The following is a 27,055-nucleotide window of genomic DNA, read 5'->3' as shown; positions in this document are numbered from 1 at the left end:
TGCATTAACAAACTGAATGAGTAAATAAATATCTTGTCCTGTGAAAGAGCCACAGGAGCTAGTCCACTGGGGAGGAAGAAGGAGCTTAGGGTCAGCCATATGCAACAAAGGAAGCCCAGAACAACATATACCCTGTTTCCCCGAAAATAAGACAGTGTCTTATATTAATTTTTGCTCCCAAAGATGCGATAGGTCTTATTTTCAGGGGATGTCTTATTTTTCAGAAATGAAAAATGCCTTATTATCGGTGGATGCCTTATTATCGGGGAGGTCTTATTATCGGGGGGATGCCTTATATTACAACGAGAGGCAAAACTGTAAGTAGGCCTTATTTTCGGAGGATGTCTTATTTTCGGGGAAACAGGGTAGTAGTCTTGCAAATAGATCCAACTTTAGCAGTGTTGGGCAGGCCTGCAGAACAATGTTGTGCCTCCTCTCATCCCTCCAAATGTAATTGACTGTCTAATTATGCTATCACACCACTATGCATAGGTATAGCACAATGATGCTTTTATACACCCCAAATGTATGATTTATTTTATATAAGGATTGCATGCATTTCCAATCTCCTGTTGCAGAATTGGAGCCCAGCTGTTTGTTCATTCCATCTCTACTGTCAATGTAGATCTTTATGTTTTAGAGGGTCTTGGCAAGGAAAGATTCTGGAAATTTATTTTAGAAATCAAAATGAAAGATAAGATTTTCCTTAAATATCTAGCGCCCCTAAATCTAAATGGTTGAGGGTGGGCTTCATGGGTTCCAGAGACTGGCTGTACTGGCAGATCATCAACCTTATCTCCCCTCACAGTGACCCTTTGAGCTGTCATTGTTTAGGAAGCAGCATTGCAAGTCTCTTTCCTCAGACCTCTGTCTCACAAACTAAAGAAGGAATGCCAAATCCCCCACACTGATGCCTATTTACACTGGAAAAACACGTTAGAAAAAAAATGTTTAACAAACACAATATTAAACATGACAATGGTAGACAGATATAGTTGTGTTTAAAATGTTCATTGGTCATATTTAACCTAGGATCTTAACTATTTTAAACACAACTGTCCCTGTCTATACATAGTGTCAAATCATGTTGAACGTTGTTTTAGTTAAAATGCATTAGTTAGCACGTTTTACAGCATATTGCTTTTTCATAGTATACACATGAATAGGATAGGAGGCTGGGAAAGGAAAGACTTGAAAAAATGTCCTCCTGTATGTAGATCAAAGAGCCAGAAGGAGGAAAGAACTGAATGGTCACTTCAGATACACCGCTATCTCGATATAACATGACCCGATATAACACGAATTCGGATATAATGCGGTAAAGCAGTGCTCGGGGGGGGGGGGCGCTGCGTACTCAGGTGGATCAAAGCAAGTTCAATATAACGCAGTTTCACCTATAACGCGGTAAGATTTTTTGGCTCCCAAAGACAGCATTATATTGAGGTAGAGGTGTACTCTACAAAGGACAAGTGGGGATCAGACAGTGCAGGCAGCTGGCACTGAGCTATTCTTGCACAATCCCACAATCAGCTGTCTCCTGATCCTCTCAGTCCTCTGGTATCTTGGGATACTTATCACTATTGCCCCTTCCACTTCCATATGCCTGGGAAGGGCACATATACTTTTGTCTTTCTCCTCTGTCCCTTCAGCCCTTAGGGTTGGTGGTGATACTAAATGGAGGCATCAGTGATTAAAGTCTGTGTTCAAGACAGGCTGCTACTGACCTACCCCCTGCTAACATAGTAAACAAGGGGTGGATTTTGTTTCTCCCCTATAATTCAGATCCAAGAATGGGATAAGCTAGTTGTCCATGCCTCAGTTTCCCACACTCTGCATCTCTGTTTCCCTTCAAGTACAGTCTCTCCCTATTGGTAGGCTGGTCTGATCTGTTGAGGCAACTTGGTTCTCCAGCTAAATCATAAATTTCCCCTTCCAGGGGAAATTAAAGGATCTAAGTGAATAAACCAAACAAGTCCACTCTTTTTCACAGTCACAATGGTCATCTTCATGCCCAAAGTATTCTCCCTTTTGTGACATAGGTTTTCTCCATGGCCTCTAAATGCAGAGGCTCTTCAAGTTGAAGCTAGACAAACTCAGATGAACTAAGGCATACATTTTTAACTGTAAGGGTAATTAACCATTGGAACAACTTGCCACAGGTTGTTGTGGATTCTCCATCACTGTGCATTTTTAAATCAGATTGTATGTTTTTCTGAATGAAATGTTCTAGGAATTATTCTGGGGGAGTTCTATGGTATGTGTTATACAGGCGGTCAGACTAGATGATCGCAATGGTCCTTTCTGGCCTTGGAATCTATTAACCTTGTTTCAATGGCTAGGCCACTGTCCCAGCTTCTAATAATAATAATATATGGAGATATCCTATCTCCTAGAACTGGAAGGGACCCCAAAAGGTTATCGAGTCCAGCTCCCTGCCTTCACTAGCAGGACCAAGTACTGATTTTGCCCCAGATCCCTAACTGGCCCCCTCAAGGATTGAGCTCACAACCTTGGGTTTAGCAGGCCAATGCTCAAACCACTGAGCTATCCCTACCCCTTCAGGGAATGTTACTCCCCATAACCCTTCCCTGTGCTGAAGTAATACTTTAGCCCAGTGGTTCTCAAACTTTTGTTCTGGTGACCTCTTTCATATAGCAAGTCTCTGAGTGTGACCCCCCCCTTATAAATTAAAAACACCTTTTTATATATTTAACACCATCATAAATGCTGGAGGCAAAGTGGGATTTGGGGTGGAGGCTTACAGCTTGCGACCCCCTCATGTAATAACCTTATGACCCCCTGAGGGGTCCCGATCCCCAGTTTGAGAACCCCTTCTTTAGCCCCTTTCCCCCCATGTTTAAAAAGAATTCCTCAGCTCTTACTGAATCGATACACAGTAGTCTTTCTCCTCTTACTACAGGTCCTCCTCACAGACTTCACCCTAGGACTGCAATCAATCCATCACCTTTGGTAAGAGAGTTATCTACTCATCTCTTATAGTGGACACTGCGAAAAGATACAAGGTAGCTTGGACCCTCCCTCTAAGGCCCTAACTAGTGAAATAGCCATCTGCTCTACGCTCATCCACGTCATTGTTCTATCAGAGGTACTTCTGACATTGCTTAGGTTGCCTTTTATCTTAGGTCTTTACCACAGGACTTCCTTCAGCTCCTCTACACATATCTTCCTAGGCCTCTTCTGGCTAAGCCCTTTACAGACAAGCCTTTTCCCTGACCTTTCCTCCCGTAAGAAATATAGATGTCAAATACGCCCTGAAAAGATTAACAGCTATAGTTTTCTTTCTGCCCCTTTTCATCAGGAAACCATCTATCTGTGTCAGCTAACATTACAACCACACACCCTTATGCATTATCCAAAACTAGCTTCTTGTTGGAGCTAAAGGCATTGGGAACCAATATTCACGTCCAACAGGTGGGTCATCTTGTCTGGGGAATATCAATTAAACTGAAGTTGAGGTACACATTCCCCAGGAAGGGAAAGCTTGATAAGGAGTCTCAGACCAAAGACTCATAATTTACTCGTGGATGAAAATTCCATCTCTTGCTTGGTCTAGCTACAGGGTGACAGACAACAATAACTGCCCTTTTTTCCTGTGCAGAGTGTATGTGTTAACCAAGCACCAGATATGAGTAAAGAAACTGTAGGAGTTAAACCAACTAGAAATAACTTACTGTGGGAACTGGAAAATTAAGAAGTCCAAACCAACTAGCTTTCACCACAAATGTGAAGCTACATGTGTTTGTTTTCTGAATCAAAAGCACCATCTTTCCATATGTGAATAATCTGTTTTGTTCCTTCAATATGTCTTTCACCCCAAATTAGAAGCTGTAAATTTCTCTGCCTTATGAATCAGATAAACAATATCTATGTATGTCAATAATGTCTCATGTTCTATTTAAGCCCTAACCATGTGAAAAGAAAGATAAGAGACATAACCAAACAATGCACAGACTACGTCAACTAAATTGAGAGGAAATTTAAGGGATTTTTGTTTTAATTCTACATGATTAATGCACTACAGAAGTGGAATGAATGGTACAGCACAAGAAGGAAAAAGGAATGTTGAAAGATATAAGCACATAACCGGGGTATAACTGGGAAATATTGAAAAAAATTGCTTAAAAAGTGATATTCCAGTTCATAGTCCAGGGCTATTACTGAAATACAATCGTTGAAATTAAACAAACATAAAAAATCCTTGACTAAGAAAAGGATTGAAGAAATTTGTTGTATATCAACAAGAGTAGCAGAGAAAGAGAGAGAGAGGAAATCTGAGCACTGAGTTGATAAGTGTCTGATAAAAACAAGAAGGTGGCCCCACTCTGACAAACTCTCAAGCAAGGTATGTAAAACTGAGGTCACCATGTGGGACCCCAGAACTAGCTGAACCCCCATGGTTCTCCCCTCCTCCAGGGTACAATACTAAGAAAAGAGTTAACTGAACACACAAATAAACTTCAGAATCCAGAAGTGCTATCAGACACTTAGACCAGCCTCATGGATAGCTCTCCCCTCTTCCAGGGTTAATAAGACAGAAGAAGCAGCAGAGAAATTTCATTTCAGAGATTGTATTTTGCTTCGTGTTTTTTAATATAAATAACTAAGAGTTATCTTGTTGAATCTACTCTTTCAAGTGAGACCTCAAATAACCATACTTTGGGTTTTAACCAACTAATGCATGTTTCTTCTTTATACACCCAAGCAAATTGGCCTAAGAGAGACTTAGCCAATAAAGAGAGACTTTAAGCAATTTCTCTTGATATTTTAAACTACTTCCTTTCGTAACATGCCATTAAAATAGACATATGCATCCTTTCTCATTGGAGAATTACTGGAAGAGTAATAAATGTATTAGAGCTACTAAAGAATTGATATCTGAAGATTATAAGTAAATGTTATAAGAAATCTTGGCGATTTGTAGTGTTCCTTGGTGTAGCTGCTGGGCCCCAGCACTGACATGTGTTAATTGCTTACAAGATTGCATGTATATTTTCTGTTCAGTACATACCTAGAAAGTTGGTTGTATCTACATTTGATTGATGAACTGTTGATTGTTCTGGGTGAGTTAGTAAGTTGTTGATTAGTTAAGAATAACCAAATGTCTTGATCTGAGAAATACTGTCCAAGGTAAAAGTAGACCTGAAAAGAACCTAGTGCTAAAATTAATAAGCTAGCACTCTCTGGACTCAATAAAAATAAATTATCCTAATTAAATTCCATTCAAATATTGGTTATAATACTTATCAAATTGGCAGATCTAGTTTATTAGATTTCAGCTTAAAATCTAACTGGCACTGTGGCACAGTGATAAAGTTGACCCCTATTCACACTTACATCCCAACCCTGGTCTCTTAAAGTGAGAAAGGCAGCTACCTCTTATAGAAGTCATGTGACTCTACCATCATATGCATCTTCTGATCAGGGGCTTTATGTGGGAGCGCCCTAGTCCCATGATTCAAGGGGGGGGAATACAGCTGGAAATAGCTCAAACTTACCATGTTTCACCCAAATGAAAAAGAAGAGGGGCTCTCAGAAATCCCCAAAATACCTAGATTAAAATAATCATTTTGTAAAAATACCAATATTCATCTAGCAACATAATTCTCACTTTTATACCAAGTGAGGGTCAGAATAAAAATGGTTCCAACTGAGGTTTAAAATATCTGAGTGTTCTGTTGGTTTTTTTTGTTTATTTTTTAATTTTTGGGAAAGCATTATATAGTTGAATTTCAACACTACATTAGAAGATGAATTTAAAAAAATAATAAAACTAAGATAACTATATTCATATATCAAAAAATTAATGTACTATATTTGCAATGTTGTTTTTGTCATGTAATAAAATTTATCTCCAATGAAAATAAATTAAAATGAGAGAGGATCAGGACTCAGATAGGAAGAGCTGTTATGGATCAAGCTTGGGGTGCCTTGGCACAGCTATTCGTGGAAAGTTTGCATGATGCTTGCTTCTCCTATTCCTGGATCAAATGAGGGCTATCCACTCTTCACTTTTGTGAGCATTACATTAAATTACAAATTTAAAATTATTTCAGTTTAATGCTTTAATACAGAGAGAACATAATCAAATGCAAGTATAATAAATTCATAGTATAGCCTAGGATTCTTTGGTCTTTTAGACGTTGATTTGAAAAATATCAAAGATTACCTAAACAAATACATTTTTTATGATACTAAGAAATTTAGAATATTTTGTTCTCCAATTACTACCAAAGAAGATTCCTCTGAATTTTCATGTGTGTTCCATAAATAATGGAGAAATTCTGGGAAATGCTACTCTGGCCTTATTTTTGCCTTTCCTCTGATAGGAACTGTAGAGTTCTTACTGCAGCAGATTGCTTGGTGATGATAAAAGAAATCATAAAAGATTAATTAGCAATTTTCTGACAAATGGATACTATTTTCTTTTTATTTCTTGTAATGTTTTAGGATATGAGGGATTTTCTGCATTCTGGAGAGATCATTGCAAACTGTTAGCATTTAGTTTCTTTCAAGTGGCAGGGTTCAGAAATCTTTTTTTGATCTGGTTTACTTCTTACCATGTACTTATTTATCTTCTTGAAAGGATATATTTCCTTTCATTCCATTAATTTTGTTCCATTTGAATCAAGCCTTTGAGAGCTGGTTTCATTACACCTGAAAATGCAACCAGGTTAACATTCCAGAGCTTGTCTTAATTGACACTAGTAGTCACTTAGGCCATTTCTAGCATAACTGTCTACAATTTAACACAGAGTAATTCATTTCTAAAAGTGCGTTCTCTAATGCTATTGCCTTGTTTCACGGAAAACTGAATGTTAGGGGTTTTTCCCTACAGTGAACCAATACACCTCCTGGAACTAGTGGCTGTAGAATAACATTTATTATATACCTTTATTAATGTTCAGCTGTACAACAGGGATGCCTCAAATTTATTTCATTTTGCATTAGTTTAAAGGTCAAACAAAAATACCTTCCTATTATTGTGCTGTCACTTATCTCACAGCCTCTCTGTTCCACGGGTTAGTCACAGCACCCTTACTATCAAATTAAATATTCCATGGTAGTTATTTTTAGAAGAATTCTTCCTTACCCTAGCTGGTGCAGTAAATGTTTGGGCACCATCCATTTTGTAAGACATACAATAGATCAGAACAAAGCTATGTTGCTTGCACAAATCCCTCCAAAATACAGCATACTTCACCCACTGTCTTCAGAGTGATAGAATAAATGGCAAGGAGCTATCCATGGTGCTGGTGTGTTCTAATAAATTATTCTATATGAAGAACTGTGACATTTATATTATGATGATGTAATGTTTGCACACTGTTCCTTCTCTGTTGTGCTGTTACCAGTGACCTACTGTATTCAATCAGAGTTGTTATATTTATAGTATTAGTCACAGATTTTATGAGACATTTTAGACACAAAATGTGACAAGCAAAAAGACCCTGGGTTTAAATTTAAAAGCCTCTCCATTTTTTTAAATAGGTGCAGAGATAAGTACTTATCAAAATAAAAGCAGACAATACATATCTGATATGAACACACAAAAATGTAATAGAAATAACACTAAGTTTGTAATTTAAAATGAAGAAAGTAAGAAAAATGTAAGCCCCACCTGGAATCCTACTAGCTAGCCAACAGAGGTTGCTGGGCAGTAGTATCGTGCTCAGAACTAGATACTCAACAAGTAGACCACTGCCTTTTATACCACCTTCAGTTTCCAGAGCTGATTTAAGGTGTAGTCCAATATAAACGACATTAGAATAGTTTAATCTTGAAGTGAAAGAATCTTGGATGGCAATAATAAGGTCTGTATCAAAGAAAAAGAGTAAAATACTTGACCAGATGCAGATAGGGGAAAAAAACACATCTTACCGTGCTGCTTTATGACCATCCTGCTACAGATGTGAGACTTAATAAGACCCACAAATTGAAAGCTTGACTGAAAAATTGGTCACACATCTTCAATAAGAAGAGCCAATCTAACCTTTACCATATCTCCTAGTTTTTTTTCTCCCAACCTGCCAACACCATTCAGTCTTCTCTGGATTGAGCTTCAGCCAGTTTGCTCTCATCCATGCCCCAATCATCAACAGACACTGAGGAAGAAACTCAGCTGCACCCTTAGAGTCAGTTGAAATGGAAAGATACCATACAGCGATATTATCATATCAAAAGAACCTCAGTCTGTGCCTCCTCAGTAACCTTCCTAATGATCCCATGTTTACAATAGGGAAGATAAGTAAAACCTTGTGGAACATAACACAAAAGAACCCACAGGACACAGCAGCAATTACCTTAAACTATCCTTTGGAATCTGAGAGAAAAAGATGAAGCCTCTAGAAGACAATCCCTTCTACTCCTGCTCAGCTCTACAAGTGAGTCAACACATTGTGACCAACAGGATCAAAGGCACACAAAAAACAGTATCAAAGGTAGCTGATTGACCTAACAATAATAGCATGGACATCTCATCTTTATCTATCATCAGGACGAGATAATCAATGAGTGCAGTCTCAGTGCTAAAATTTAATATAAAACTAGATTGACAAGGCCATCTAACACATCTAGATACTCAGAATTGTCTCACCATAATTGCCTTCGTTCTATGTTCTTAATCAAAAGTATAAGATTAAATATTGGTCTATAGTTGGCCAAACTATAGTCATGAAGTGATGTTTTCTTGAGAAAAGTTCATACATACATGTTCTTAAGAGTGCTCAGTGATCTGCCCTCCTTAAAGGGGTTGTTGACAATCTCCACTAGCTAACAAATCCTGATCATTTTCTCCAGCCCAGGGGTAGATGGGCTCAAAATATGAGATGCAGAATTAATTTCTCCCAGAACATTCAGAAACTCAGTGAGCAACACTGGTGCAAACTCAAGCAGTCACCTCAATATGCTGCTCGGCTGCCATGGATGCAGACAGCTCAGTCAAAATTAGAATTTTTTCCCTACAAAAATAACAAATTTCTTCATGACGGGAGATGCTTGAATCAATCCCTGGGGGCAAAAACGGGGTGGAGGAAGAGGGAATCTACTGTCCAAGATATTGCATATGCTATATTAAAGGGGAAAAAACCTTTTTTCTTGAACAGAATCTTCTAATAAAATCTTAAGAATTCTTTATGTGTAGTCAGTTACCTTCAGCCCTGAATATCCACCATAGGTTCCAGCAGTTTGCCCTTGTTTCATCTATTGCACATCATCAAAAAGCCAAGAAGACATGTGACAATGAAACAAAGGAAGAGGATGACAGGGAGCCACCTAATTGATGATGAAAAACAAAAGAAAGAGTACTACACCAGTCCATCAATATAATGGTTGATCAGAAGCAACCAGTTTGCAATGAAGTCCTCTAGAAATGCTCTTCACCCTCCAAGAGCAGACCATAAAAAAGTCCCTTGCCTCAACAGGAGAGGTGGTCTCCAGACATAAAGTGCAGAAGGCAATGATTGGTGCATGAGATAGGTACAGTATCTAGCTCTCCAATTCCAACATAAGCAGCAGATCCAGATACACACACACACACACACACACACACAAATTATAGATGGCATGGGTAGTTGCTACCTATAGTTAAGATAGTTCTCTGACTTGTAAGTCCATGTTTTCAGTTGCTTATAATTTTGTCAAAATGTAACTGAATTTTTCCATGCCAGATGTTGATTTTTTTTTATTTCAGCACACTTATAGTTCAGCCATTTCTGAGACCAAGGATAGGGGAAAATACATTGCCACAGTTAAAAATTTGTACAACCGTTTAATTGAAATGGTCTATTGCCTCATGCTTTGGAACAGGGACTTGTAATTTGGCACCTGGGGTACCTTGGTGTCAAGAATGTGTCTTTTGCATCCCCATCAAAATCTGCCCAAAATGATCAAGTTATAAATATCTGAAAAGTTTTAGTTTTAACGTGCTCATTGGAGCCTCCAAAGTTGGCTCTAAATTCTCCAAAGATTCAATCTGCACTGAGCATGTTCCAGCCGTAGGCTTCAGAGGATGAGCAGGACTTTCCCTGTAATGGCAGCTGGGCAGAACAAAAGGGCCACTGTGGCTCTGCGCATGGAGGTGGAGAGCAGGGAGTCTGTCTCTCCTGTGCTGCCAATAGTCCTAATGTGGGTGCCCTGGCCATGACGAGGAGAATGAGGATGCTGCAAGACTGAAATGCATAGGAGTGAATATCCAAGCTTGTGGGGATCCAGAGGGTGGGGAGGACTGTGATGAGGAAGCAGAGTCAGGGACTGGGATGTGGAACTTTGGGTGGGAGGATGGGATATGGAGATGAGGTATGGGGACTGAGAGTGGAACAAGGAGCCAAGGAGTAGTTGGTGGTGAGGCTGGGACTGCGACAAGGAGCCAAGGGAATCAGGGAAGACTGGGATGAGGAAAAGCTAGATGTGCCAGGGACAGAAGGAGTCAGACTGGGGAGGGGGGTACAGTACACTCCCCTCAGGACCTGGAATAGAACCCAGGATTGCTGAGTTTCAACATTCCTGTGCTGTTAGCAAATAGCTGTGAAATCCACTAGCAAAATGCCTCATCTTCCACTAGTGGCTAGCCCCTTTAAATTATGACAACCTACTATTGCTAACAGTTACTCTATTATCTCAAGTGGCAGAGGTCTGTGCTGTGGACTTAAAGGTTCTAACCTTGCTGATGGACCATGTGGGAGTCAATGTGTTTCCACATAGTGGAATTTCTTTTGTATTTTTTCCAGTATACTTTTTTTAAAAATCTACAAAATTACATTTAAAAAAACTATGTTAAAAGAACATTGAAACTGCAAAGTCAAGCACTCAAATGTTAGGAAATGCCAGTGCATTCTTAATTCACCCCCTTTATGTGTATGCATTATGATACACTTTTTAGTTACATGTTCACATATTATTTTTTCCACAGCATCATTAATTACTATTCATTCCCAGAGCACTGTCCACTCTGTTCACTGAATGAGGCAGAGGCCCCATAAATGTAGTAATGTACATTTAATACACACGCTTGTCAAAAATATTCATTCTTGTGTTTTATTTTGTTATAAACTGTACCAGTGATTTTCCTTTTGTTTGTTAACCCCCTGTATACTTTTAAACATTTAGGGTGAAAGCCTGGCCTCGTGCAAGTCAATGTAATAATCTTCATTGACGTCAGTGGGGCCAGGATTTCACCCTCAGCCTATTATAATATAAGAACGGCCATACTGGGTCAGACCAATGGTCCATCTGGCTCAGGGGGTCTCACAACAAATTTTTGGTGGCCTCAGAGTACAGCCACCAACTCTTTCTGGTGGCTGCTCTGACAATTTTTCCTAAAATACTTACTTAACTTTAGAAAAAACAAATAAATATGCACATATACATGTCCAAATCAGTGTAATTTATTTATGTAGGAGGTTGTTTTTTTTTTGCAGACTCAATAATAAAAATAACGTACAGTTGTCTCTATTTTTTATTGGACCTAAACAGAATAGAAACACAAATAAGGTGCTTTGCACATTCTTGTCTCTTTTTGTTGTTTCTTTTGCTTTTTGGTTGCTTTTTAAAAAAAGACTTGCTTGATAGCTAGTAAGTCTGCTGCTGCCAAAAGTAATATTTGTATGTAATATCGCTTTTCACAGCCTCCCAGCTAGCTAGAATGTCTGCTGTGAAAAGTGATATTAACAAACATACACATATCAATTTCCACAGCAGACTTACTCAGCCCTGGCAAACCAGTGGACAAATTAAGCCCTGGATGGGGAGGTGGGTAGGGAGATAGCAGGGGCCACGGGCAGGTGAGCCGAGGATCAGGGTCCAAGGCCAGAATCCAAAGACCCATGACCAAATCCAGAAGCCTGCACCTCACCACCCTCAGGAAGGTGGGGAACTCACTGGCTGCCTGCTCCTCTGGCGTTTATGGCTCCAGAAGGGGGCAGGGCCCAACCCCTGCTGGTGGCCCTTGGGGAGGCTCCACTGCTTTGCCCCTCCCCCCTCTGCCCAGGAGGCTGTCATGGCCACAAGAAAAGCCTCTGGTGGCCACATGCGGCCACAGTGGCCACATTTGAGAAACGCTGATCTAGCCCAGTAGCCTGTCTTCTGACAGTGATCAATGCCAGGTGCTTCAGAGAGAATGAACAGAACAGGCAAACATCATGTGATTCATCCCCTGTTGTCCACTCCCAGCTTCTGGCAAACAGAGTGTAGGGACACTTAGAGCAGGGGTTCTTAACCTTTTTCTTTCTGAGTCCCCCCACCTCCCCAACATACTATAAAAACTCCAGAGTCAGCAGGGGTGGGAGGGCCTCGAGGCAGGGGCCTGGGGCATAGGCGTAGTTTGACTTCTATTTTGGGGGGGCAGGAGCCAGCGAGGCTCGAGCCAGCTCCACACACTGGAGTCCAGGGAGGGGGTGCCACCCCCACCTCCGACCAACCTTAGCAGGCCACCCAGCCTGTCTGGGTTGGGGGTGTGTGTGCAACCAAAATTATAATCCAAAGGTGGAGGGCTCAGCTCAAAAAGTTTTAAAACAGCTTAGAATGCAGGGAGGGGATAGCTAGGGGCTGTGTGCAGACAGGGAGGTAGCTCAGGGAGCTAGGAGAGGGGTGTCTAGGGGCTGTGTGAGGGCAAGGGATAGCTCAGGGTGTAGGAAGAAGGTACTAGGGGCTGTGTGCCATGAGGGCTCCCCTACGGTCCCCGTTCCTGGAGGGCCCTGCCAGCCTCAGAGCAGGATCCCCCCCCCCCGGATGGCTTTTATTGGCTGCTTCTGCGAGAGCAAAGGGGGCTGGGAGCTGAGCAGCAGCTTCAACCCTGAGCACCAGCAGCAGCGGGAGACAAGGGAATGCTGTGGCTGCCTGCTCCATGGCACCAGCCAGAGCAGCAGCTGCCCAGCTCTAGCTTCCCACCTCTGACCTGGCCAGGGGGCAAGGAGAGAAGGACATGGGGGGGTGGAGCTGCCTCTGGGACTGACCTGCTCTTGTGCTGCAGTTTGGGGGGAGGCAACACCCTCCATGCCCCCCAACTCTGCCCATGGGCTCAGGGATTCTGCCCCACAGGGGACATCAGGGCTCTGAGGTTCAGCTCCGCTGGTCCCGGCTTCAGCCCTTCAAGGGGTGCCGAGGATCGGGGCTTCAGCCCCCCCGGGGGGGCACCACGGATAGGGGCTTCAGCCCTCTGGGGGCCGCCAGGGATTGAGGCTTCAGCTCCGGCTCCTGACATCAGCCCCACGGAGGGTGCTGGGGCTTGGGTTCTGGGTTTCGGCCACAGGGCCCCACAGACCCCTTGAAAGGGCTCATGGACCCCCAGGAGGTCGCAGATCCCCAGTTGAGAACTGCTGACTTAGAGCATGGGACACTAACTTTGAGTAGGAGTAGAGAGGTTATTTTACCTCTCTATTTGGCACAGTGTTCAGTTCTGGTGCCAACAATTACAGAAGGATGTTAATAAATTGGAGAGGGTTCAGAGAAGAGCCATGAGAATGATTAAATGATCAGAAAACATGCCTTATAGTGATAGACTCATAGAGCAAAATGTAGTTTGACAAAGAGAAGGGTAAGGGATGACTTGATCACAGTCTAAGTATATAAAGGGGAACAAATCTTTAATAATGAGCTCTTCAATCCAACAGAGAAAGGTATAACATGATCCAATGGCTGGAAGTTGAAGCTGGACAAATTCAGACTGGAAATAAGGTATAAAATTTTGACAGTGAGGGTAATTAACCATTTGAACAATTACCAAGGGTTGAAGTGGATTCTTCATTACTGGCGATTTTAAAATCAAGATTGGATGTTTTTTGTAAGAAATACGCTCTAGGAATTATTTTGGGGGCGTTCTATGGCCAGTATTATACAGGAGGTCAGACTAGATGGTCACAATGGTCCCTTCTGGCCTTGGAATGTCTGAATCTCTGTTTAGGAGCCCAAAAGAGGAAACTCGCCCTATATTTAATTAATTTTTCCTTTCCTATAGTTAGTAGGATAGCATGATTAAGGATTCCAGATAAAGGAAGCAGTAGAGATTTTGCTGTTTAAATTGAAAATTTCAACATTCCTAGTTAGACTTTGTTTTCATAATAATATGGTGATTTTTTCCATGTCTGTTAAATCTCTTGGCCCCTGTAGCAAGTTCAAAATGTTGTTTTGTTCTCAGAGTGCTTGACCTTATTAGCCTGAGTCCAATCATAACAGCTGTTACTTGTCACCATCTACAGAGCATTATCCACAATTACAGAATTCAGGGGAGATTTAAGATTTGACGCTACTATAGGAACTGTCTGGGGGCAGCTAATTGAGGGATTTTAACTGACAGGTAATCTTTCACTAACCTTAACCATGTTGCAAACTGTCAAACTTTGTCATTCACCTCTAGAGGAGCTATTCCTCCTTAGTTGTTAGTTTGGAGTTCATGTCAATTGTCACAATTTGCAGAGGTGCTGTAGAAAATAGTTACTTGGTTGAAAACAATGAAGAAACAGACTGCTGTTAATATCACTACCAACTGCTATGAGAGAGTTACAGAAACGGACTATATGGCACTAGAATTTAGTGAATAAAAAGAACTAGGGCTGTCAATTAATCGCAATTAACTCCCTCATGCGATTAATTCAAAAAATTAACCGTGATTAAAATAATTAATCACGATTAATCACAGTTTTAATCATACTGTTAAACAATAGAATACCAATTGAAATGTATTAAATATTTTTGGATGTTTTTCTACATTTTCAAATATATTTATTTCAGTTATAACACAGAATACAAAATATACAGTGCTCACTTTGTTATTTTTATTACAAATATTTGTACTGTAAAATGATAAACAAAAGAAATAGTATTTTTCAATTCACCTCCTGCAAGTACTGTAGTGCAATCTCTTTATTGTGAAAGTGCAACTTACAAATGTAGATTTTTTTTTTTGTTACATAACTGCACTCAAAAACAAAATGATGTAAAACCTTAGAGCCTACAGGTCCATTCAGTCCTACTTCTTGTTCAGCCAATCGCTAAGACAAACAATTTTGTTTACATTTACATTTACCTGAATGGGGGTTCCAAAGAGGGTGGAGCTAGGCTGTTCTCAGTGGTGGCAGATGACAGAACAAGAAGCAATGGTCTCAAGTTGCAGTGGGGGAAGTCTAGGTTGGATATTAGGAAACACTATTTCACTAGGAGGGTGGTGAAGCGCTGGAATGGGTTACCTAGGGAGGTGGTGGAATCTCCATCCTTAGAGGTTTTTAAGGCCCGGCTTGACAGAGCCTTGGCTGGGATGATTTAGTTGGTTTTGGTCCTGTTTTGAACAGGGGATTGGACTAGATGACCTTCTGAGGTCTCTTCCAACCCTAATACTCTATGATTCTATGACATAGCTGCTTTAAAGTACTTCTGGGCTACCCAACTAGAATACATTATATACTGGCCCCAGGAGCCAATGGGTAGGACTTGGATGTGAATTGAACAATTTGTATCACAGTCTGTTACTTCAACAATCACTTTATTTGATTAGAGTGAATAGTTTTCTTGCTCACCAATTGACCATTCCGTTATAGAAGATGCATTGTGGTCTAGCACAAGATGAGAAAACATTTCCAAAAACAATATAAAGTTACATGGATACAGTCAATAAGAAGATACAGTTATTTTTGACAAGGAGTAACTTGATTCTATATTCCAAATGTTGGCAAGTGTGGGCCTAAAAAGTTATTGCGATATGCAAAAATGTACATATAGCAAGTTACCCATACCTATAACAAACAAGAATTACAGACAAGGTCTAGGTGCGTTATCTCTATTTCAGAAGTTACAATTTTAAGCACTTAAATACTAACAAAGATCTATGGAAAATGCATCCTGTTGAAAAGTAGATAGTAAGACCCACTAGGAGCAAAAGAGATATCAGCAGCCTGTAAAATATAAATGAACCCCATACAAGAGAACTTTGTAAGCACCATCACCCTTCTAAATAAAGATATTAAAACAGAAAGTAGCCAAAAGCAGTGTTCTGAAGTTATAAGACATATCTACTATGTTTCCAGAAATAAATTATACAAACGCAGATCTTTCTAATCCATAGCTGCATTATTTTTCAATGATTATTTGACAAAATATGTAAAAAAGAACAAAGCATTTACAATTAAACGTAATCACATAGCAAAGGACCCGTTAGAAATTGTTGTGCCTAAAAGGCCACAATTGGGTAGTCTTGGCATTACAAACATTTTAAAAACTTCATTATTGATAACACTGGCTAAGAAAGCAATCCTGAGAGCATGAATGAACCCAGCGGGACCATAACAAGCTGTACAACTGATCAGAGTAAACTTCATAATGGAGCAAGCTTCAGCAAGAGCAACCCAGAACTTGGACCAGGAAATAGGAAATAATCAATTATTTTAAAACAAAATTACATCGACCTAATCTTACCATACAGCTTGGTATCCCTCTGATACTGTAGAATACTCTATCCAGTTCTGGTGTCCACACTTCCAAAAAGGATGCTACAAATTTGGAAAGACTTCAGAAAAGAGCTACAAGAATGATTTGAGGTCTGAAAAGTCTCCCTAACTCTGAGAGATTTAAGAAGCTCAATCTATTTAGCTTTAACAAAGAGGAGGTTAAAGCATGACTTGATCACAGAGTGTAAGTACCTACATTTCTGATAACACTTTAATCTAGTGGGCAAAGGCACAACAAGATCAAATGGCTGGAAGTTGAATTGAGACATGTTCAGACTGTAAATAAAGTACAGTTTTTGACCAAGAGGATCACTGGAACAATTTACCAAGGGATGTGGTGAATTATGCATCACTTGAAGTCTAACTCAAGTTTGGATGTTTTTCTGAAACGATATGCTTTAGCTCAACCAGATGTTATGGACTTGATGCAGGAATTACTGGGGGATATTCTATGGCCTGTGTTTTGGAGGCGGTCAAACTAGATAATCGCAATCATCCCCCTATGGCTGTGGTTTTCAATCTGTGGTTTGTGGACCCCATAAGATTTCCAAAGGGGTCCGCACCGCCATTCAAAATTTTGTAGGGGTCTGCAAATGAAAAGAAAAAAAAAGATTGAAAGCCACTACTCTATGGCCTGAACTTTGATGAACCCAGGAATTATTATATAAGTGTAGTATCACCCTCACTTAGATTTACATTTGTTATTGAAAAAAGCATATATATATATATGTGTGTGTGTGTATATATATATATATATATTCTTGTTATATTATTAAAAAGAGGTGTTTTAAAAAATTGTATCACCCTACACAGCATGCATTTTGTATGTGTAGCACTTAGCACAATGGGGTCCTGGTCCATGACTGAGACTGCTAGTTACTTCAGTAATACAAATAATAATAATACACACATTTTACAGGGGAAACCATTTTAGAAATGTTGGAAAGACTTCAAAAACATTTTTGGTGACTGTTTTTTGCATTCTTCCACCTATGAAGCCAAAGTCCAGTTGTACAGGACTCTGATAGTGACCTAAAATAGCCTTTCTGTATATGAAAATATTGTGACTATAAAGCTGGATATCTTAGGAACTTTCAAAGCTAGAAACAAGTGCTTTAATTACTGGCCAACTGGAAATCTCTCTGTAGTAGGTTTTGCTCGAGGGACAGCAGGCCTAGTGGTCAAGCCATGAAACAGTCTCTCTGTGTCATGGGATAGATCTTCCAGGCAGTCCAGGAGACCTGTCAGCCAAGTCATAATTCATCACCCCAACTCGCAGCTGAGTAGGAGCAAGGGGGAAGCGCCCCAGCTCACTCACGTAGTCCAGTTGTTACTCCTTGTCAGGGAGAAGTGGGGAGGGGTCAGGGCCGCACCTGAGTCTTACTCACAGTCTCAGTCCTTCCCCTGTCAATCACTCTGGCTGAGCAGCTATAGCCTGCCTTCTTGAAGCCAGTCTCTCCTTCCCTCCCACACCACCTGACTGCCAGAGCTCCCTTTTAAGCAAGTCCTCCGTAGGGAGTATGCCCAGCAGCTGCTCAGAGGTGGGGCATTCTTGGCCCAAAATTACTCCAGCATTCCTATAACCGTAGTTTGGGGTCTGTAAACCTCATTACACTCCCCCTTCTAATGGTATAGAGCTCCCATTGTTAGACTGGATGGGTCAAGAGATGATAGATTTTAAACTTGACATTGGAACAGGACTGAGTATTAACTGTCCTGGGTCTCAGACCCTTGGGGACAACCTTCTACGTTTGGTGTGAAAAAAGGAACTACAGGTCTCTGAGGGCCATGGGTCTATGATTTTGGAGCAAAAAGAAGCACCTACATTCTATCTCCACTTGTGACCATGCATTCCATAGGGCTTGATGGCCATAGAGTACTAGGTAGCCACAGATTTACTAGCAAAATGTGTATTTTATAAACGCACACACTAAAACAAATTTCTAAATCAAAACAATTCACTGCATGCACTTCTCCCCGAGGGAGAGGCTGAGAGAACAAGTATGTGATGCTAGTCATATTACTTAATGCATTACTAGAAAGCACTCAAACACTACAGCCACGAATAGAGGAGAACCCATAAGACTTCTGGCCAGCCCTGAGTTTGTTTTTGTTTGTGTGTGTGCATGTGCATGTTTTTTCCCCCTCTAGCTTCGAGGTCAGGATAGGGAATAAAGAAAAGCAAAGACTTGGAGTGGATGTAAGGCTACTTAGCTGTCCTAGCCTAATATCTAATAATAGTTGACTGGGGCATTTATCACAGAAAACAGATTGGTAAAAATACTGATTTATAATTAGTTCCAAATCAGGTTAGTGATAAAAATATCAAGCTAATTGGCTTGCCAGGCAGTGCAGAGTGGGAGGCCCTACAGGATTTCTGGAGTCCTGGTTTTCTATGGCTCTGCTGCTTGACAGTGAGGAGCTAATTTATATGAAAAATGGCCTTCAGGAGTCTGATAAAGAGGACAGAGCAGTAGATACAAAGGAATCCTCAAGGAAGCAATTTGATTTTTATTATTAGTGACAGAGAATCATTCCCATGGCTAGAAAGAAGTGTGATTTATTTAAGGATGAATAAGTGTTTGTGTTTATAGATATCACTTCCATGACATGAGAAGCATCAGGAAGGAGCTCCCATAAAAAGATAATTTGTGGAGGCTTTGGTCCTCTACTTACACAATTGCCATGAAAGCTGATGTAGAACAAAAAAAATTAGAAGCTAGATCTCCTACACAATCTTGTTCAGAAACAGATGTGGATACAAATGAGTGATTGGTTAAATGTTTTGACTTTTAACATCAACAGCTTTAAAAATGCCAGAGTTGCTTTTCATAATTTAATTTTTTTAAATGTTTCAGCTATTTTTGTTACATTGTTGCTGTTGAATTTGGAAAAGTGGACATGAATACATCTTATAAAGGTATGTATCATCAAAAAAACAAACACTCATCAATTCTAATTCTAGTGCTGTCATTCATTTGTTATCTGTCTTTAGGAAGTCACTTAAGTCAAAATCTTTAAAAATATTGAGCACTCATGGTGCCTATATATAAAGTGAAACTCTAGCCTCTATGTTTCTAAAACTAGGCACACAAATTAATGAATGCTTTTGAGAATTATGGCCTTAACTTTTTTGTTCCTCAGTTTTTCAATCTATAAAATGTACCTACCCTATGAGGCTATTGTCAGGATTAGTTAAATTAAATGGCAATGGTGGTGTATATAGAGATGTAATTTACATATCAGTGAGCATCTATAGGAGTCTAAATTACTGTAATTTATATGGTGGTGGTTACAAGAAAATGTAAAATATACTAGTTTAGACTAAGGCTGTTGATTAATCACAGTTAACTCATGCGATTAACCGAAAAAAAATAATTGTGATTAATTGCAATTTTAATTGCATAGAATACCAACTGAAGTTTATTAACTATCTTTGGATGTTTTTCTACATTATCAAATTTAAATTAAATTACTTAAATTACAAGACAAAATACAAAGTGTACAGTGCTCACTTTATATTATTTTTATTACAAATATTTTCACTATAAAAAAGATAAACAGAAATAGTATTTTTCAATTCACCTCATACAAGTACTATAATGCAATCTCTTTATTCTGAAAGTGCAACTTACAAATGTAGATTTTTTTTCTTACATAACTGCTCTCAAAAAATAAAACAATGTAAAACTTTAAAACCTACGATTCCACTCAGTCCTACTTCTTATTCAGCCAATCGCTAAGACAAACAAGTTTGTTTACATTTACGGGAGATAATGCTGCCGGCTTCTTATTTACAATGTCACCTGAAAGTGAGAACAGTTTTCACATGGCATTTTTGTAGCTGGCATTGCAAGGTATTTATGTGCCAGATATGCTAAACATTCATATGCCCCTTCATGCTTCGGCCACCATTCCAGAGGACATGCTTCCATGCTGATGATGCTCCTTAAAAAAATAATGCGTTAATTACATTTTGACTGAACTCTTTGAGGGGAGAATAGTATGTCTCCTGCTCTGTTTTACCCGCATTCTGCCATGTATTTCATATTATAGCAATCTCGGATGATAACCCAGCACATGTTCATTTTAAGAACACTTTCACTGCAGATCTGACAAAATGCAAAGAAACTACCAATGTGAGATTTCTAGGATAGATACAGCACTCGACCCAAGGTTTAAGAATCTGAAGTGTCTTCCAAAATCTGAGAGGGACGACGTGTGAAGCATGCTTTCAGAAATCTTAAAAGAGCAACACTCCGATGTGGAAACTACAGAACCTGAACCATCAAAAAAGAAAATCAACCGTCTGCTGGTGGCATCTGACTCAGATGATGAAAGTGAATATGCGTCGGTCTGCACTGCTTTCGATCATTATCGAGCAGAACCCATAATTAGCATGGACGCATGTCCTCTGGAATGATGGTTGAAGATGAAGGGACATATGAATCTTTAGCACATCTGGCACGTAAATATCTTGCAACGCCAGCTACAACAGTACCATGTGAATGTCTGTTCTCACTTCCATTATCTCCTGCAAATTTAAACAAACTTGTTTGTCTGAGTGACTGGCTGAACAAGAAGTAAGACTGAATGGACTTGTAGGCTTTAAAGTTTTATATTGTTTTATTTTTGAATGCAGGTTTTTTTTTTTGGGTACATAATTCTACATTTGCAAGTTAAATTTTCATGATAAAGAGATTGCATCACAGTATGAGGTGAACTGAAAAATATTATTTCTTTTGTTTTTATAGTGCAAATATTTGTAATCAAAAATAAATATAAAGTGAGCACTGTACACTTTGTATTCTGTGTTGTAATTGAAATCAACATATTTGAAAATATAGAAAACATCCAAAAATATTTAAATGGTATTCTATTATTAACAATGCGATTAATCGTGATTAATTTTTTAATCACTTGACAGCCCTAGTTTAGACTCATCTCTGAATTTGGCCTTATTCCAAACATGTTTGGAGATGAAAAGAGATGGTAAAGATATGGGGAGATTTGCAAAGGTTCTAATGGAATTTAGTTGCCCAAATGCCACTGAAAATCAATGGGAGTTGGGTGCTTATACTGCCCTTGTTGCCTGCTCCCATATATATTAAAAAAAAATTAAATGGCTCATTATGCCCACTAAGCTAAAATGTTTTGAAACTGTACTCAGCATGGCATATTTGATAAATAATCTGTAGTAGATATTAATAATATTTATTACAGTTGTGGTTAACAACCAACCAAGACTGAGGCCCCATTGTGTTATACAATGCACAAACATAGAGTAATAGACAGTCACTGCCCCAAAGAGTTTACAATCTAAATAGAGAGCAGACAAACACAAGTTGCTGAAAAAGGTATAATAATCAAGCAGAGTGAATCATGTGATAGCATCAAACATCATGTTAGTTCCACGGCTGTTATTATTTTGGGGACAGGTTTAGATAGGAGGGGATAAGCTAAATTGAAAGAAAAGTGAAGGGAGAGGAGACATTGAAGGGAAGGGAATAAGAGGGACAGGGCAGAGAGAGGGAAAGAAGGGCAGGTGTGGAGTGAAGCTGAAGTGAAAAGACTGTGAGGGAGGAGGAGGGATAGCTTAGAGAGATGTGGTGGTTCCACTGACAAAGGCTATGGCATGAGTCCCCTGCTTGTTCCCAGACAGCTGTGAAAATCTGTCCTCTGCTTTGTATGTATATGTGTGTGTGTGGGTATGTATAATTTTTCTATTGTTTGAAAAATCTAATTAAAATAAAAAATTCTATTTGTCATCAAAAAAGAATTAGATAAACTAGATAAATTCATGGAGGATAGGTCTATCAGTGGCTGTTAGCCAGGATAGGCAGGGATGGTGTCCCTAGCCTCTGTTTCTCTCACTCAAACATGGAAATGGGCAATTGGATGGATCATTTGATGATTACCTGTTCTGTTCATTCCCTCTGGTGCACCTGGCATTGGCCACTGTTGGGAGACAAGATACTGAGCTAAATGGACCTTTGGTCTGATCCAGTATGGCCATTCTGATGTTCATCATCCAATGATTATCAGTTTACCTTGAATTTATCCTAAAAGTGCACTCTCATGTAGGTAGTATTTTTCAAATTTTAGAGGAGTCACTACAATGACTCTTGAGAAACAGTGTATCAGTGTTACAAATCTGAGCAGGTCAATGAAATTCCAGGTAGCACTACTTAGGAAAATGATTTTAATAAAAAAATCTTACTTCTATGACTATCTATATGATTATGCAGGATGATCATAGGTCTTTACTTCCCATCTTTGTTTTGTCTCTTAATAGCTGTAGATAGAAGCCTCACTGAACTGGCATGTGTAGACCTTGACATATATTGCTCCTTTGAACAGCTCGCTACGCTGGGATTCAAACTCACCGACTCCAAATCCAAGGAGATTAACATGCTGCTGCCCTACAAAACGTGTCCTTAGTGTCCTTTCAATGATCTAATTTAATCAATTTGAGGTTTCAGAAGAAATGAAGATAATCCTAGGGAATATTCCCCGAAAGAAAGAGCTGCCTACAGTGTTTCAAAATAAAGGGTCTGTCATCTTCCCCTTGTAACAGTGATTTCCATGTTGAGGATTATTAACACTGCGTAGATTCTCACAAGGGAACACAGTTTGTAAGGTACAGGATTAAATTAGTTGTTGACACCATCTAAAAAGTATTGGTGCATTTTCCTTTAAATTTAGGAGCATTTAAAGAACAATAATCACTTCAATTTCTTTCCTCTAGAGAAATAGTTGTTCCCTGTAGTAGTCAGTTTGAGTGAGAGAAACAGAAGGAGAGGTTCTCTTCATCTGCCTTAATCACGATATACTGTATAGAGGTCATGAATTCCTCCAGCACATGAGCAGTATAGAGCCAGTAGAAATGGTGCTGTGTTGCTCCACTAACCAGCTCTGGCACAGTGAGCATGTTGCAGGGGCAAGAGGGGAATTTTGATGGTCTCTTTGGAGTGCATGAATTTACAGAGATTCTGGGCTGTGATACAGCCCATAGGCAGTCTTCAGAGGGCTGCCATAAATTAGATTAGCCACTGGGTGTTATAATTTACCAACAGGGGCAATGCCAGTGCTCAGAGCAGCCCACACTTTCCAAGAGGCGCAGTACAGAATTGTACCTAGTGTATGTACAACAGTGAGAATGTTGAGTATGCTGAGCTCAGGAGCTACACAGCACTCCAGACCTTAAACTAGCCATGATAATGTGAGTAGATGCACAAAGGTCCCCTGGTCCTAGAGAACTTCAAAGAATAAATGTTTTGTTCCTTCTTTCCTCCCTCTGCCCCACTTGATTTTTTTAGTTTGAGAGGGCAGGTGGAACACATTTTCAAAACAGGCATACTTTTGCATGGGCCTGACTTGGGTGCACAAATCTCCTGATGTATATGTTATAAAAGTTGGGAGTGGCTGCAGATTTACAATGAAATATCAAAAAGTTATATTAGGAGAGAAGATTTCCCTAAAGCTTCTCTCCCTTGACAGATTGCTGTTCTTGCTGATGCTGCTTTTGTGCCTTTGCCAGTGCCCATACATTCCCTGTTGGAACTCTCTTCACCCAGTAGAGCAGGGACTATTTTTGGATGTTTTCTGTAATTAGCTAGATATTTATATGTCTTGCTTTTCTTTGCTGAAAGGAGGTCCTTTTTGAAGATGTCTTTTCCCCTTTTGATTCTTGAGGTACTTAAAAAATAATTAATGGACAGTTATAGGAGACATCCAGACAAAAAAGAGGGAATCTGCCCCCCATCATATTCTTCTTTGGCCAGAGCAGCACTGAATGCAGCAAGTCAGCTCCTTAGCTTCTGTAAATCAGTATAGCTCCATTGAAGTCAATACCATCTGAGAATCTGGCCCAGTATGTTCTGTATATAAATTGTCTTCTATCTTCAAAGATATCGTTCATCTGTGTTTCCTTTAATACAAGCTTTAGAGTCTTGTTGCAATGAGTCTGAAACTGAATCAGCTCATTAGTTCTAAGATTTTTTTTAATCAAAGAACATTACAAAAATCAGAGGGAAAACATCTGAATTGCAATCACAGTATGAAATTTCAGTTACTCAATGGAGTCTTCATACAGGATAATGATTTGCTTCATTGCAAAATTGAAATGATTGAAAATAGGATCAAGTCATGTAACATTAGAATTTTAGAAAGCTATGTAAATTGATTTGTACAACAGTCTCTTCATTATTGGAAACCACACATGAACAAAAGAAAAGGATCAATTTTTAACAAATAGGCAAAGCTTTTAGAATGCCCAGTAAGCCTCTTCCACCAGCTATTTCTGACTTTTCCTTACAGCGTAGCTCACTTTTATTACATTTCTTTCTGTATTATTTAAGAAAAGAGCTATGACTACAAGTTTGGTTGTCTAGAGCAACTTAGGTACAGTGGAGAATATTGCTGAATTTAAGATAAGAATTTGCTTCTGTAGCTATACCTAAACTGGCACTATAACTTGTTAAAATGTGATTGTGCTTTGATTGAAAGCAATTAACATTTTATGGATTACAGTGATGTCAAATCTCTTTTCATTTATGTATATAAGAAGGAAGACATGAGGATGGAGCACTTTAGAGCCTGGTTCAATGCCCAGGGGACACAGCTACAACAACACTGGAAACATGGGAGTCAGGTCTGTTGACGTTAATGAGAATGGGATTAGGCCAATAATACATCAGAATAAGATCTAATTGCATTCTATTGTACCTGAATTCAAATATTAAATATTAACTATTTTGGATAATTCTATTTATAAAAAAGGAATTTATATCCCAACAAGTAATACTGTTTTTGTTTTAATGCCTTTGTCTAATGAATGTCTAGTTATTGTTTGTGTTCACTGTATCATGTCAGATTTTGTACTTGCTTTTCAAATTGCTTAAACTAGTTATTGAAATTCCATGCTGTCGAATGGGTGGGGCAGCTGGGCCATGTAATCCAGCATCTGTGCCATCTCCCTCATACAACCAATTAAACTTTAGCTGTAGAGTAAGGGTGGTGATTTGTTGCATTACTTCTGATGTCACAGTGGACTAGGACCCTTGCTGTATAGATACATAGATATAGTATAGATACATGCCTTTCTGTCAGCCAGCTGTAAGAATTTAAAAACTAGATGGTAACTATAGGATTAGATAGGTATAAAATGGTTAAATTACCTTAGCTGCAAAAAAAAGATATGGCTTGGTTTGCAGTTAGCAGTTGTGGAGAGGTCTTGAAAGATGGTAGGCTTGATTAGAAATAGTGGACTTGGAATGTGGCTGTGACAGGCTGTACCCCTATGTTCACCCCTTTTATAAGACTATGTACAAAGCAGACTGTGTAAAGTGTTATTTGAAAACTCAAGATTTGCTGATCATTATTGTCCTGGTGAAGTATGTGTGACAACATTGTGTAAAGATAGAAGATTCCACTGTATGATTTTTCCAAGACATGTTTCAACATGTTCTGGAGGGCAGTCACAAACAAGTTCCCCAGAGACAAAAAGCTACCAATCCCTCTGCCAGCTGTCAACATGCTCAGGGTGGTGGCCAAAAAAAAAACAAAAAACAAAAAAACAAATCTACATAGTGACAAAGAAGCATCTTAAGGTTCCTGGTCACACAGATTTTCTGTCTCCTGATCAGCTGGAGATATTCTTGTGCAAGAGAAAGGGCTATAAAGAGGAGAGGGCAGATACCCCCAAATCATCTCTCATTTGCTCTCTACCCACAGCATCATCAATACCTGGAGAACAAAGGAAGCAGCATTGGACTAGGGGAGAGAGCCTGACTGAAAGAGGTTCAACCAGTAAGCCTGCTGGAACATGTGGTGGGGGAGACCTTTGCTTTATATTAATTTAACTTCTTAAGTTAGGTGTTAGTTGCGTTTTGCCGTTTATTTCCTTGTAACAAATTCTGACTTATATGCCTCATTACTTGTAGTCACTTAAAGTTTAACTTCCTGTAGTTAATAACATGTGTTTTGTTGTTTGATCTAAACCAGTGTGTTTGGATTGAAGTGTTTGGGAAACTCCATTTGGGATAACAAGTTTTATGCATATCATTTTCTGTTAATAAATGACAGACTTTATATGAGCTTGTGTTGTCCAAGAGGGTGCTGGACAGTACAAGGTGCACATTTCTGGGGGGAAATCTGGAACTTGGGAGTTTGCTGGTGTTGCTCTAAAGTGTAATACTGAGTGGGTCATGATAGCAGTCATACAGTATAGCTGGCAATGAGTTACATAATGGAGGCTGTATGAGAGCAGACCAGGAGTGGTTGGTCTCACAGCAAAGCAGTGTACAAGGCACCCCAGGTTGGGAAATTGAGGGGGGAGTGTTATCCAGCAATCCAGATTGTACCCTGGGTAATTTCACAGTGGCTTAAGTGGAAAAACTGAATTTGAAAGGTAACTGATAAGATAGGAGGAAAAGTGCTTGAGAAAAAAGGTCCCACTCATCAGAAATAATTCTAACTACTTTGAACAATAAAGGATTGTGCATGTTGAACCTGTAGTAATCCCAAACTAGCCAAAACCTGTTTTTTAGCTAAAATAGTAAGACTCAGCAAAGCATCACTTGTTTGTTGCGCTGTGTAAAAGA

General features: G+C 39.4%; 1 long non-coding RNA gene across 1 annotated transcript in view; it reads left to right on the top strand.

Annotated features, from left to right (window-relative positions):
- The window catches only part of LOC135972647 (uncharacterized), a 31,383-nt gene extending 5,064 nt beyond the window's left edge, over positions 1-26,319 (top strand). Inside the window, exons 2-4 of the long non-coding RNA XR_010589129.1 lie at positions 19,310-19,371; positions 25,018-25,104; positions 26,187-26,319. This is a non-coding gene — a long non-coding RNA (uncharacterized LOC135972647). The remainder of the gene's footprint in view (positions 1-19,309; positions 19,372-25,017; positions 25,105-26,186) is intronic.
- The last annotated feature ends 736 nt before the right edge of the window (positions 26,320-27,055 follow it).

This window comes from Chrysemys picta, chromosome 7 (assembly GCF_011386835.1).
Source record: "Chrysemys picta bellii isolate R12L10 chromosome 7, ASM1138683v2, whole genome shotgun sequence".
Classification (NCBI taxonomy): Eukaryota; Metazoa; Chordata; order Testudines; family Emydidae; genus Chrysemys; species Chrysemys picta.
The sequence above is the reverse complement of the archived record's forward strand: the minus strand, read 5'-3'. Positions and strand labels throughout refer to the sequence as shown.